Source organism: Microtus ochrogaster, chromosome 10 (assembly GCF_000317375.1).
Source record: "Microtus ochrogaster isolate Prairie Vole_2 chromosome 10, MicOch1.0, whole genome shotgun sequence".
NCBI classification, from domain to species: domain Eukaryota; kingdom Metazoa; phylum Chordata; class Mammalia; order Rodentia; family Cricetidae; genus Microtus; species Microtus ochrogaster.
Window position 1 is genome coordinate 71694716 of NC_022016.1, and position 9906 is coordinate 71704621.

Here is a 9906-nt window from a genome sequence, read left to right on the forward strand (position 1 = left end):
ACAACAACAACAACAACAACAACAACACAATAATTGATGTTTAAAGTAAAAGTGACATGTTGAAGTGTGCAGATCTGTATTCACAAAGATATTTGCTTATAGAAACACTATGTTAGAATAGGTATGACAGCCCATTACTATTGAAACTTCACTGTACCCCTTTCATCCCGCTCCCTCTCCAAGGAGCCACCTGGTTTTCTAATTTTTCTCATTGTAGATTTATTTTGCCTGCATAAAAACGTCCTCTCTTAGGCCTGGTCTTTCTCTTTCCCTCAATATTTTTTTTTAAGATCCATCCATGTTGCCACACGTCTGTAAAGTACTTAAATTCTTGCATAGTAGTATGCCAATATATGAAGATTTTATGACTTGTGTGGCCATTCTACTGTACATGAAATTCTGGATTATTTCCAGTTTTTCAATTTTTTAACAGAGGTGCATGTTTTAGTTTTCTTGAATAAACACCAAGGAAAATACATATGTAAATGCTAAAAGCGCTCATAAGGTGCATATGTGTGTAACTTGATAAGATTGGACCAGGCAGATCCAACATGTAGAAGAGCTCTACAATTTCAACACCATTATTTAATGTCATTTGACTTTTTTGAAGAGTCACTTTACTATTTTTTAAAATTATGTGTTTGTGCATGTGTGTGTCTGTGTGTGTGTGTGTGTGTCTGTGTGTGTGTATAGGTATATGCACCTGAGTGCAGGTGCCCATTGGATCCAGAAGAGGGTCCAGGTTCTCTGGAGCTGGAGTTATAGGCAGCTGTGAGCCACCTGATGTAGGTGGTGGGAGCTGAATTCTGCTCTTCTGCTCAGCCATCTCTCCAGCCCCATCACCACCCAACTTTTAGCCTGTAGGCATTTTAGTGAATGTAAAATAATGTCTCACTATGTATATGTGTATGTTTCTCCCATTACTAATGTGCCTCTCCACTACTGTGTTTATTGGTGCATTTTCTTTTGTGAAATATCTATTTTGATCTTTCTTCTGTCTGTTTTAATTAGGTTGTCTTTTTTATTATTAATTACTAATATTCTATGTTTTTCAAGATTTAAGTCCTTTGTCAGATATTCATATTGTGAATATTTCTTTTCAGGCTTGTGGCTTACCATTTAATTTTCTTAATGTTGTCTATTAATCAGCCGCTTTAAATTTTGATTAAGCCAAATTTATTATGTGATACTCGGTGATTTTTTTTTCACATCCTCTCCATGAAAACAGAACATATAGTCCAAATAGTGAAGACACTAGTGCTTGCTCCTAGAGCGTTGTGTTTTGAAGGGTTGCTATGTAGCCCAGGCTGGCCTCAGACTCCTCCTCCTGCTTCAACATCTCACATAGCTAAACTAGGCATGTGCCTCCATGCTGACGTCATCTAGAACCTTTACCGGTTCAGCGCTGCCTTTTGTTCTTGCATATGGTGCAAAGTGGAGTACAACACTTTTCTGCTTCCACAGCTGTTCCCGCAAGATCCCTTAAAGGCTGTTGTCACCTCTTTGAGTTACAGTAGCTTTGGGAGGAAGACAAAGCAGCGGCTGAATTGTGCTTGTTCATTTCTGGGTTCTCTATTCTGTTCTAATGATTATTTTTCTTCATTGTCTTAATCATCTTGTTTTGATCACTACCACTTAGAAGATGTCATAAAATCAGTATGGGATGAACCCTCTAGAGCTGTTCTTCTTTCTTGAAAATATTCTGCCTTTTTCTGAGTTCTTCTGCATTCTTAGATACATTTCAAAACTGTTAATTCCTTGAAAAACATATTGGAGCTCTTATTGTAGCTTCATTAAATGCACATTTCAATTTGAAGATCATTGACATTTTAACAATACTGGTTTCTCTACACCACAAATATGGTATACCCCTCCACCTTCTTGAGTCTGCCTGAGATTTTGTTGTTGTTGCTGTTTTTTTTTTTTTTTAAATCTAGGGTGTGTAGGTTTTGGTGAACAAGCCTTATACAAATTATGTTTGGTCTATCCCTAAGTATTGTATGCTGGGCTAAGGTAAGTAGAGTTTTATCTGGAGTATAATAAGTAGGAATCTGAATGCTATCTAGAAAGTATATAGCTTAATATTTAGCATAGAAGATTATTTTTATTGAAGTGAACAAAACTCCAACAAGTGAAGCTGTCTTAAGTGGAAGGGGAAATATCCTTACTCACACGACAGAAAAGTCTATGGAGGAGGTGGCAGCTGTCTTGAGGTAAGGCCAACCCAACACTCCAAGGGTCCTCTTAACTCTGTTTCCCAACCTCCTCCTGCTCTTTAACTCTCTTTTTATTTCGTACTCCAATATCTTTCCGCCACTGTTATGACAGTGGAGTTTAACTTCTGCAAATGACACGTGTTTAACTTCTGCAACCACATTACTCTAGGTACCTAGTACATCTCCAATTTGCTGTGGCCAAGAGATATGCTTCTCTTTGCACCTGTCTGTTTTGGGGCTAGAGATACAATCTTTATCAGAAAAAAAAATCAGGTAGAGAAACGGTAAACCAATGAAACCAAATCGAGGTATTATATCTCAAGAAGGAAGAATCCCCCTTCCCCATCCCTAGCAGCAAGCAGCACGAACATGTAGTCCCTTAAGTACAGAAGCAATAATGTATGCTTGCTGGCTTGTATGCAGTGAACCTGTGCTTCTGTGACACTCCGCCATTTCCCACTCTTTCCAGCTGCCCCCCCCAATACTAACATCACTTACACTCCACTTTATGAGTGGAAAAAATTGGGAGTTTGTATTGGAGCCTAAGAGCTCTCTGACAGCCACTTAGGCTCTCTACTTTGTTTCCACTGTGCGTTTAGCCACAAAGAGCAGATTGGCGGGAGAACTGCCTTCCCCACATTGCCATCCCAACTCCCTCATTGAGAATGAAAGGGGTGCTATTTATAGCTGCTGGAGAGCAGAGTCAAGCCTAGTCACTCCACTGTGCCACCTTTCCCTGGAATCAGCCTGGCTGGGGTAGGATGAGGAGGGCAGTCTCTGTTTCGTGAAGCACAGAAAGTGTTTTCATTGTCTTTCCGACCACAGAAGAGAAGTGACAATTGGATATTTTACTTGTGTATCGTACAGAAAACAACAGCTTCTTGGTAAGGGGGTTACAACATTTTTTCAAAACATTTGTCTTTTTTAAAAAAGTGGATCCCGGAGCCGGGCGGTGGTGGAGCACGCCTTTAATCCCAGCACTCGGGAGGCAGAGGCAGGTGGATCTCTGTGAGTTTGAGACCAGCCTGGTCTACAGAGCTAGTTCCAGGACAGGCTCCAAAGCCGCAGAGAAACCCTGTCTCAAAAAACCAAAAAAAAAAAAAAAAAAAGTGGATCCCGGGGCTGGAGAGATGGCTCAGTGGTTAAGAGCACTGGCTGCTCTTCCAGAGGTCCTGAGTTCAATTCCCAGCAACCACATGATGGCTCACAACCATCTGTAACGAGATCTGGTGCCCTCTTCTGGCCTGCAGACATACATGGAGGCAGAATGTTGTATACATAATAAATAAATAAAATCTTAAAAAAAAAAGTGGATCCCATATTTCTGTGCTAAATTAAATACAGCAGATAGAGCTGTCTGAGTGAGTGGTTGGTGCAGGTTCTCAAGGGTTGTTTGTAGCCACCCCCAAAGAGGACTCTCCACCTTCTTTCACATAACCCCTCCTTCTCTGACTTGAAATCCTACTCCAAATGTCTCTCCCGGTCATTCACCTGGCACCTAAATGTGTTTCAAAATAACCCCCCCCCTTTTAAATGAGGTCTCTATCACCCATCCCCACTCTTGCCCTACTCTGGAGTCAGTACAAATGGTGATGACCTTTTAGCATCTTGTTCTCAGCCCCGCCATAGTTCTTATCCCAGGGCCATTTGAAGGTGGGATTTGTGGGTAATTTAGTCTTGACAGTGATTTAAAAAAATAAAAACAAAACAAACAAAAAACAAAAAGAATCTGACACCAAAGGCATAGTCAACAAAAGACTATAAAGACTGCATCCAATTAAAATGTTTTTTTCAGAGCTACAGAAACTTTCAGTGGCTTAGAAAGGTAGGGCAAGGTACCTTTGAGAGTGAGAGAAATCTTTCTAATGTTGTAGTTGATAAAAGGCTTATACCCAAGACATAAAGAACTCAGGGAACTTGCCAGTAAAGCATAACCAGTTTGGCCACAAGATGGCAAAGGACCTGAACAGATGTTTCTCTCTCTCTCTCTCTCTCTCTCTCTCTCTCTCTCTCTCTCTCTCTCTCTCTCTCCCTCCTTCCCTCCCTCTGTTCCCCCTCCCGCCTATAAGAAGACTTGGATAGCAACAGGTAAAATAAAAGTTCCCAGACCTGAACCAAACACATAAACAGGTAGGATTGTATACATGCCACAATGTCTGGCATCAAAAAAGCAGATTGTAACGATTATGGGTAAAGGTTTGGAAAAGAAGGAACCCCTCCCCATCCACTGCTGGTGGGACTGGGAGTTGATCTACCTATTCTAGAAAACAGTAAGGAAGTTCCTCAAAACCCAAAAGTAGAGCTTTTCTCTAGGTATGTATCCAGGAAATGAGCTGATTACCTCAAGGAGATATCTGACCTTACTTAGGTTCATTGTGGCAATGTCATAATCATAGTCATTGTCATAATAAAATCAGTGCAATGCTTGTGCTGACAGAGGTATGGTTTAAGAAAAAATGGCATGTGTGGCTTGTACAATGGAATACTAATAAGTCTTAAAAAGAAATAAACCCTGCCATTTGTGACAACATGGATGTGCTCAACTGCACTATTCTACATGAAATGAGCCAGGCACAGAAAGACCGACGCCATGACTCCATATACATGGAAGCTACATAAGACAAAGCCATAAAATCAGAGTAGAATGGTGGTGCCCAGGAGTAAGAAAAATGTGGAGATTGGTGTCAAGGGTATTGACCTTTGTTCTAAGCTCTGGAGGTCTTGTTACCACTAGGTAAGGTGAGTAGATTTAATAATAATGTACTATGCACTTGACATTTGCTGGGGGCTAGATCTTCAGTGAGCTTATCAGACATGCAAGAAAAAGTGACTATGTGAGGTAATGAATATGTTAATTATCCTGAGAGTGCTAATCATTTCACAATGTGAACATATGTCAAAACATTGTATTGTGTACCTTAAATACATATACCTTAAATACATATTGTTGCCAACTACCCAACAATAAAGCTATAAGAAAAGATCTCCAAAACAGAGCCCATGACACACCATCCAGCATGACAGATATTTGGAAAATTGTAGGAATAAAGGGGATTTAAATAGTGTTTACAAAGGCAATGTAAAGGCTCTGCGTTATTTTCTTTGGGGCAGTGGTTATCACTCACTGGATTTATGTCATAGGACCTCAGGTCTTGTTTCCAATCATGGGTCAGTTGTCTAACTGACTCTATGAGTGTTTGTCAATCACATAAGCAGGGTTGACTCATGCAGTTCAGGAGCTCACCTTTTTGCCTTTTTGGTGCTACTCATGTGACATCTCTGTCCAATGGACTGAGCTCTTAACACAGACTCAATGTACAGAATGGGCCCTGCTGATGTTGGAGGAATCAAGACGAACTGTTTGGGGTTTATTCTAGGAAGAAAAAATCAATGTCTACAGGGCGGTTGTCCTTCTGTTTATATCTCATTTAAGGCTCATTGCAATCTTGTGAGTAAAGTGTTCTCCACCAGCAATGGAGGTCTGAGAATATAGAAGCACAGAGAGGTAGCCAAAGTCCGTGTTATAAACGTTCTGTGAGGAATATTTCAAACCGCCTATAATGGAATATGTAATATATACGGCCCCACTAGTCCTATTTCTTTGCTGTGTCTCAGAGTAGATGATGAGAGCACATTTATTGATTTTTTTCTTTATGCCATACTTAATACAAATTACACTGGTATTTTCCAAAGAACAGCAGTAAAGAGCCACACCTCATCTTTCAGATGAGCTATTTCTCGACATTTAGTGAAGTGACAAAACGTCCCTTTAAGATTTGGTTCAGTTTAGCCAGGGAGGCCCTGAGGCCCATCGCGGGCAGCTTGTGCCTATAGATTACACTTCCTTCCAGGCTCGAGATAGGAACAGCTGCGGCTTGTTGCCCCCACTGGATTTCATGGGAATCTGCCCAGCTTCCATGATGGACTTTGTCCAACACCGAAGAGAGATAGAGTTTTACATTCTATTACATTGTATTGCTTGGCCTACTCGGCTCAGTTTTCCAGTTCCCTCTGATGTCCATAGCCACCATGTCAGGTGAAAACAGGAGGCAGGTACAGTCAGACCTCAGATATGTGCACTTCAAATGCATGCAAACAGGATGGAAGTTTCAACACTGTCCTTAAAACCTAGAGAACTTGAGAGTTTTGTGTTGTTGTTTTGTTTTGGAGTCTGTAGAAAGTCGAACTGATGCTGGACCACCCAAGGTTTGGCATTCTCTAGTCCTTAGAGATGACTAACACTCACCTACACTCCCCACTCTTTCCCAGACAACGTCTAACACTTCTTCCTTTTCACTGTGGTCTGTTCATAGTCCAGGACTTGTCTTTGCAAACAACGAAGGTGAATTGTTTTCTTGACGGCAGCGGAGGTGGTCCCTAGTCAGTCCCAACTTTGCACAGAGTGTAGAACAGCACCTGGTGTCCAACAGCACCTGGTGCCCATCTCCTCCCACTTTCTAGAACTTTTGTAAAAGTTGGAGAGAATCCGGTGAGGATTCCCTGGTCGCACCATTAGACAGACAGCCACCCCAGGGGTAGATAGGAACTGTCAGGAATGGAACCTCTCTGCCAAACTGTGGGGCAGAGGGGCACTTGTGACGAGCTCTTCTCGGTGGAGGGTATTCTGCCAATGACCTCAGGAGTTTTTTTCCCTGTCTCTATGTAAATTGCTATCTTTTCAGAGGTGCCTGACAGCCAAGTTTGCAGGGCCTCCATTTGTACAGAAGCTGTTATTATGGGATAAGTGTAATGGCTCGTGAATTTTGCGGAGCAAGGGAGGGTCTCCAGATGACTTTGTGCGAACCAGCCACGGACCTATTGACCCCGCCAGCAGTACATTAGACTAAATATTTTTAGCCCATTGACTCTAGAGGTAATAACCCTAAATGCATCATTAAATTTTCATGGGTGAATAACAGAAGCTACCAGAAAAAAAATCCCCCCCCCAAAAAAAAAACCAAGCCACCATATTAACTTTATTATCACCCAGCTGGAGGGCGGGCAGGAAAGTGGCCCCTCAAAAGAAGAGTAAACTTTACAAGCAAGTGTTGCTGTCTCTTCTTTTGCCCTTGGGCACCTGACTCCCAGGGGGCAGCGGGTGATTTTCACACTAGCCCCTCCCACCTGGCATTCAGGCCTCTGGAGACACGTGTGCCACACCGGCATTGACGAGACTGAATCCAATCTCAAGGTGGAAAAATTTCAGACTAATCCAATTATTTTTTGCCACTCGGTGTTTCTGAGACCTTTTATAAGACAGGACCTGAAGAGCCTTCTTTGGCACAACAGGTTCTAATTTACAGGATGGTCTAGTGACCTGCATTCTAGGAATGAAGTAGGGAAAACAAGTTAATTGGGGGCCCGCGTGCCCTTGGGGGGCACAGGAGGCTGCCTAGAGCTGAGGGAATCCTGACAGGTACAAGCCAACTTTGCCTGGGAAACAGCAATAAAAGGTGGGTTGAAGCCGGCGCGGTGGCTGGGAGAGAGCGCCCCCTTCTGCCGAGGGGCGCGGGGCAAGAAGCTAGCACAGCCTCCGCTTGGCTCTACGCCCCCTCTACTTGTGTGGGGGAGAGGCTCGGCTAAAAGCAGACGCAGGAGAAACGGAGGAGTCCGGGCGGGAGCTGCCGCGGCTGCTGAGGAACGAGGTCCGCTCTCAGCGCCGCCCCCCCCCACACCCCTCCGCGGAGATCCGCAGGGCGGGGACCCCAGGCTCTCGGCTCCGCTCCGTCTCCACTCCCGGGATGGGGGACGAGCGCAGGGGCAGAAAAAGCGCGACCGCAAGCCGCGGCGCCCCCGCTCGCCCGCTCGCTGGCTCTTCCTCTTCGTCGTCGCCGCGGCGGCTCGGCTAAGCTATCGGAGTGCGCTCGGGCGGCGCACAGAGCGCCCCGGCGGGAGAGAGAGAGCCGGCGAGGTTCGGCGAGGGGCGAGGAACGCGCGGCTGGCCGGGAGCTGGCAGGTGAGCGGCTGGGCTGGCTCGGGGCGGGGGCCACGGGAGGAGGCGGGTCTGCGCACTGCACGGGGGCCGGTCTCCTCCCCCTGCTCTGACGCGCGCCCGTGGCTTCCCGGGGAGGATGGACCCAGCTCCGCGCTCACCCGGGCTTCCCCGGGCTGGAGAGCGCGTTTGAGTGCGGCCGCCCGCAGGGCATGGAGAGCCGCGTCTCGGCGGCTTCTGCAGCCGAGGAGGATGCTCCGGGGAGCTGAGGTGAGAGGCACGGCGGGGGGCACGCGGAGGACCCCGAGTTGAGCGCGCGCTGGTGGCCCACGGGGACCCGGCTCCGGCGAGCCCGGGTGGTTCGGCTGGGGCCCGCGAACCCGGGTGTGTAGGAGGGCTTTCGGGGCGCTTCTCTCGGGAGTTTGTCCCGAGGTGCTGTGTACTGGCGACTGCGGCAGTTTTCTCTCGTCTCCCACCACTTGCTGGCGAGGGGAGGCGACCCTGCATCTCCTTCCCGGTCGGTCCCCACTAACATCGCCCTACTTCTGAACACGCGCGACCCTCTCTTTACGCTTGCCTACCCAAGACCCTCGCCTGCTGCCGGACCCCCTGCATCCTCCCTCCCTCGGTCCCGGCTCTGGCAATGCCCAGGCTGTCTTCTAACCACTCTAGGACCTGCGAGTTCTCGCTCAGCCTCCTCCGCGCCTCGCTAGTGGCGCCCGCGGGTCCGACCTCTTTCCCCCGCTCCGCGGAACCTGCGTTTTCACTTCTCTACATCCCGGCAGCAGCGCTGTGCTTCTTTCTCGACCTCTCCTTTAACCGGACCCATCCCAATCAAGCCAGTCCTTTTCGCGGCCACGGGAAGCGCTGGACTGCAGTCTTTCTTTGGGTCCCTCGTCCCGGTGTTCTCCTGTCGCGCTCCCTTCACCATTCGGCCCTCCGGCCCTCGGTCACCCGCCACTCCCCTCGCAGCCGGCCCTCTTCTCCCACAACTCCATACCCCACGGTCTCTCTCCAAGGCAAGAGCAGGATTCTCTTGCTGGGGAAACTTTGATTCCCTGCGGTTAGTCTCGTAAAGGAGACGTACGACCCGGTCTCAGCCGCCAGAGGAACCCGGGGTCAGGAATCTTGATTTGGGGGTGGTTGTGTTGCGGGGCCAGGGAAGGTACTGGGTGAGTCTACAAAGTACATTTCCACACCCTGCTGGTCACCGCCTCCGCTGGCTGCGTCCCACGGAGTATGCTTGTGACCCCTGGTGGGAGGGTGCGTTCTTACTGCACTTTTAAAGGCGCTTTTTCTTTTTCTTTCTTCCTCTATTTTCTTTTGGGGGTGGTGCTAGTGGACCGGCGGGGTGGCTAGAGAAAGCTGCAGGGCAAAGTGGTGCCACTAGGCTGCTACGTGGTCTAGTAGCTGACCCTCCACGCTGGGTTTCGCTAGTTATAAACTGGCCCCAACCCCCATCAGCATCACACAAGTCCTCATTGTTGGGGGTCTGCGGGGTGTTTCCGCCTGGGCTGGGAGAGTGAAGGAATGGGGTGGGGGCGGGGAGCCCGAGGCTCTGGGCGACCGTCGGGCGCTGGAGACGTGGAGAGCGCCGCGGCGCGGGCGAGTGCGAGCTCGGTTGTGTGTTTCTGAGGCAGGGTGCGTGCCCGCGTGGGTCGGTGCCTGCGTGTTCGTTTGTATGTCTGCGCACGCCTGTGTTTGAGAGAGAGAGAGAGAGAGAGAGAGAGAGAGAGAGAGAGAGAGAGAGAGAGAGAG

At 47.5% G+C, this 9906-nt stretch overlaps 1 protein-coding gene across 7 annotated transcripts in view; it reads left to right on the plus strand.

Moving 5' to 3' along the window:
- Positions 1–9906, plus strand: part of Dab1 (DAB1, reelin adaptor protein) — a 1103453-nt gene that overhangs the window by 717804 nt on the left and 375743 nt on the right. The window contains exon 1 of one of the 7 annotated variants that reach the window (XM_026782359.1): positions 7741–8172. The exons of 5 other annotated variants lie outside the window; for them this stretch is intronic. The gene's annotated coding sequence lies outside the window, so the exon portion shown is untranslated. Of the gene's footprint in view, positions 1–7740; positions 8173–8299; positions 8419–9906 lie in introns of those variants that run through there. One more of the 7 variants, XM_026782358.1, reaches the window with a different exon arrangement.